The sequence below is a fragment of the Sinocyclocheilus grahami genome, unplaced genomic scaffold (assembly GCF_001515645.1).
Source record: "Sinocyclocheilus grahami isolate Dianchi unplaced genomic scaffold, SAMN03320097.WGS_v1.1 scaffold6.1, whole genome shotgun sequence".
In the NCBI taxonomy this organism is placed as follows: Eukaryota; Metazoa; Chordata; class Actinopteri; order Cypriniformes; family Cyprinidae; genus Sinocyclocheilus; species Sinocyclocheilus grahami.
Window position 1 is genome coordinate 3,754,253 of NW_015505185.1, and position 4,943 is coordinate 3,759,195.

Genomic DNA, 4,943 nt, shown 5'->3' on the forward strand with positions numbered 1-4,943 from the left:
CCTTTTTGCTTACTCCATTTTTTTAAAACAGGACTCTTTGTTTCCTTTTTTTTTTTTTTTTTACCCCCCCCCCCCCCCCTCCTCCTCCTCACAGACCACAACACGAGCCAATTTAAGAGGCACTGTAAATGTCTTTTTCTTAAAAGCTGGTACACTGCTGAGATCTCATTGATCTCTGATGTTTACAAGATCACGTTCAGCCGGTTGTCTCTTCAACAAGCCGTTGCTTGCGCGCGCACCTCTCCTCCTGATTTATCTGACCCCGATCTCACAGTGGGCTGGCTGTAATTTTTTTCCTCGCAAACTATGAATAATGTACTTCAATCTCCATTATGGTCAATCAATTATGGGTTATGATTGAGGGGCATGGTGACCTCCTGTCTGGTAGATGATTCTGTCATTATCTCATGAACAATGAACCCCTTCCAGCCATCCATACGGAGACACACGCACACACAAACATTTCACGTTTTCACACCATCCCTCCATTTCCTCATCCTGGCTTTCTTTCCACATGGTCAGATGGCATTTACTGTTCCGCCCTGTGCAAAACGACAGGAGAATTTCTGTCTCTCTACGCCAACCGCATATTCTGTCAAAGTCCAGTTACCTGAGCTTTGAAATTCAATTTGTAATACGATGAACTGACATCATAATATTATTCAGAACAACAAAAAAGCAAAGCAAGAGTTGGCAAACATCTCTGTAGGAATATGTGAGCATCATTTGGGAGTCCGACCATATACAGAAAAGACCACAAGCACTTCTATGCATAATCAAAAACAAAACTAACCAAAAAATTAACTTGAATGAACAGTCAGGAACATTAGCGAATCAAGTCGTTCCAAACCTGTAGGACTTATACTAAAAGATTCTATACTCAAATATTTTAAAGAACAGCTTTTGTCAATGCAATGAATGTCAATTCATTCAAGAACAACATGAAATGTCATTGACTTTCATTGTATGAAATAAAATCTTTTGTGTTCCACAGAAAAAGGAAAGTCTTACAGGTTTGGAATGACACGAAGGTAAATAAATGTAGAAAGATTTTCATTTATGGGTGATCTAGCCCTTGAATAGCAAGTGATGTTACAAGAAATGACTCATTTACAAATACAGAAAAACCGGGTTGAAATTCAGTCCACAAATATTAGTATTAACTGGCTGTTATCACCATCCAAGATATCCAGCTCTTTTAATCTAGACTTCAGTGACAAGATCATTTACAAAAGCTTTCCTCACAGCCTTTTAAGAAAGGCTAAGAGCAACACTTTAAACAAAACCACCCAACGTAATAAAGTAAGCTTTAACATAATTTGAGTGGGTAGTCAGGTTTTTGGGTTACATGTCATCATGATCTTAAGCAAGCTGTTCCTCCCGAAATGCAAACATTTGGGACTTTTTAAGACCAGAGCAAACAAAGAGTAAGGTCTGATGTAAAAAGAGAACCACCTCTGCGGTTTTGATTTAGTCATGCTTTACACAACCATAAAAATGAACATAAAAAATGCTTCAAAAAAGAGACAGTGTCTCTATGGATCATAATATACAGCTAGGCTAATGTCACAGCCCCATGCTCATTCAATACTGTCAAATGTCATGAGATATATTTATTCTAAAGTACCTATGAGTCAACACCCTGAACATTATATACTTCAGATCCTGTTGTTGTTCACAGCTCCACACTGATTTGAGAAACACAACAAAAGCCAGAGGCCTAAATATATCATCTGTAAAGGGTACACTCAGTAATACTATACTGACACCTACTGGCCTGGAGGCAAGTAGTATGTTTACTAACTGCTACCGCTACACAAAATCTGTTTATCTTTAGTTTTTTTCTCCGTTTCAAACTATACAAATACTTATAATGCATATTCTCGGATTCAATCGCATTGCATTTGTTGTTGGTGGTTCACACTGGAATACAGCTGACGAACTATTGCGATTTCTCTCCGGGGAACAGTGGCCAATATTGCCATTCCAGAGTGTTTTTTTCTTTAATGTCTATGCGTTGCAAAACTTTTTTGAACCTACTTTTTTAAAAGTAAAACAAAGTCAATTTTATTAATAGTAGAAGTAACTCAATTGCATGAGATGATAGAGGGTCATTTGATATCAACATGGCAGCGACCATTGGGGCGACCACCTCAACATAGAATAAAACAGCTTTTTTTTTTAAGGCATAGGCTATATGACTAGAGCATCATATCAGTGTAATTTTAAAGCTATTTCTCAAAAGTTCACTTAATTTGTAAAACTTTGCTAATTAGCTAAATGAAAAAAATGATCAGTTCACCTTTAAATCCAAAAACATTAAGTAGCTAGTATCCATCCAGGTGCTCAAAAAAAAAAGTAATATGAATCATATGATGTTCTTCTTACACATCTCATAAGCCATTAAACACAATAATATTTTCAGAAAGAATAAACACTAGATTTCATGAGAAATATTATAGCAGGTGAGATAATTTCATGTTTCTCGATACAAGATCTCGGAGCACTTGAAAGACTTCACACAAACATTTCGAAGAGTCTCGGTTAGACTAAACATGAGGTAAGCAAGGTGCCAGAGTCATCCTCAAAATAAAACAGCTTTTTTTTTTAAGGCATAGGCTATATGACTAGAGCATCATATCAGTGTAATTTTAAAGCTATTTCTCAAAAGTTCACTTAATTTGTAAAACTTTGCTAATTAGCTAAATGAAAAAAAATGATCAGTTCACCTTTAAATCCAAAAACATTAAGTAGCTAGTATCCATCCAGGTGCTCAAAAAAAAAAGTAATATGAATCATATGATGTTCTTCTTACACATCTCATAAGCCATTAAACACAATAATATTTTCAGAAAGAATAAACACTAGATTTCATGAGAAATATTATAGCAGGTGAGATAATTTCATGTTTCTCGATACAAGATCTCGGAGCACTTGAACGACTTCACACAAACATTTCGAAGAGTCTCGGTTAGACTAAACATGAGGTAAGCAAGGTGCCAGAGTCATCCTCATCACAACCACAGTAACAATGTATCTATTCTTGTGCTTTAACTCGGTTCGGCTACTATTAGCACAACAATACTCTTTTAGATCACATTTCACGTGCTTGCCAGCACCCTCTATAAATGTACTTGAGTAGCTTTAATTCTGGTGTAGAATGCTTATAAAGGAAGCAAGTCATTGTCACTTTTATGTAATCGTTTGATCACATGCATAAAGAAAATTAGATAAATAAACAAATAACGCACATATTATACGCGCATGCCTGCATGTAAACATTCAACGAAATAAATGAAGACTCAAAATGGAAACGTCAGCTCACACCACCCCATATATCGCTTGCTTATTTTACGCACAAGCCATTCAAATACATAGCGGATCCTGGCTTTGCTGCTAATGCACGGATAAAACAAACGAATAAATAAATATACCAGAAATCTTATTTTCACACCCAGCCTTACCTGCGCGGATGGTGAAAAAAGAAAATCCCGTTGAAAATTATGCTGCATTCAGGGAATAGTCGGAGACGCGTATATGATATTTCTCTTTACGAACAATTGAGATGTTAAAAAAAAAAAAACGGACAGGTGAATGGGGCTGACCGCGTCTATTCCCCACATGTGCGGTTTTCTAGAGTTTTTCTTGAGTCCTGCAGTCAGTCGCTTGACTGAATTGTTTATTCAAGGTATCCCCGGCACTCTGCAATGCCATGTTCACTCCTCCTACCCTCATGGACGCTAGTGAGATCCGATTCACGAGAGAATCATTCTTGTGATGATTCGATAGAACCGATTCGTTTGTAAATCTCCTAAGGGTACCTTTATATGAAAAAAAGGTCTATTATGTTAACCACATTTGCAACAAAACACCATAATTACTTAGCATTTCTTAATGACTCAATAGTAAATTAACATTCATAAGGTTTCAGGATTGCTAGTTTCAAGATAGCTAAAAAGTTTTTTTTTTTAATCTGTATGTTTGCTTGCATTTTTGGATGACATAGTCGCTGACACTAAATTAACTTCATTTTAATTATAGTGGTCTGTTAAAAAGAAAGAGAAGACAAGAAAAATAAATGCTTTTCCATGTGCTCACTATAGAAAATCTGTGGGGTGGATAACGTTAACACAATAAACATTTGACACATTAAATATAATTAATCATAAATTTAGATATAAACAGCTCCTTTTTACCCGTATTTAACTATATTTTATAACAATAACAACAAAACAAAAAGTGTGTAAAATGACTTCATGGGAAGACTTTTGAGTGATGATTCAAATGCATTATTGTTTTAATCGGCTCACTACAAAGAATCACCCGAGCGAAACGAATCGAATCTCTAAAATGAATCGGACTTCCCAGTGCTAATGGACGCCACCCTTAAAGCCACAGTTTAACTATCTGTCCTTTTCCTAACCCTGTGCTTTAAATCAGATCATGGCTTGTATGATCACATGAAAGCAGCACAAGGAAGGACACATGAAATTCACACATGACTCTCAGATTGAACTCTCAGATGTAAATTCATGCCTGCAATCCTTTAATCCATAAGTGTTTTTTTGCCATTTGCATAAAGAAATATCTATCTATCTATCTATCTATCTATCTATCTATCTATCTATCTATCTATCTATCTATCACAAATATATGTTAGAAAATGTTACATTGTTGTTTTGATTCTTTTTCATTCATAGATATGACAAAAACATTAGTCTTAAAAAAAGAAATACAGTCTTAAAAATCTGTTTGTCATAGTAAAAATGAATGTGAAAAACATTAAACTTAAAAAAACAGTGTTTTATGTCACAGCCTGCCTATAGTTCAGCCTTTCTGTGCCTTGAGAAGACACAGCTTTTACACCAAGTTCACACTTCTTGGGGCCACATATGACCAGTCAACAGTTCTGGCTGGAGTAAACATGCCCCGCTGGGGTTACA

General features: G+C 35.8%; 1 protein-coding gene across 2 annotated transcripts in view; it reads right to left on the reverse strand.

Annotated features, from left to right (window-relative positions):
* Window positions 1–3,715, reverse strand: part of LOC107587564 (nuclear receptor-interacting protein 1-like) — a 34,667-nt gene extending 30,952 nt beyond the window's left edge. For both annotated transcript variants that reach the window (XM_016275383.1, XM_016275392.1), the window contains exon 1: window positions 3,465–3,715. The gene's annotated coding sequence lies outside the window, so the exon portion shown is untranslated. The remainder of the gene's footprint in view (window positions 1–3,464) is intronic.
* Window positions 3,716–4,943: the final 1,228 nt, after the last annotated feature.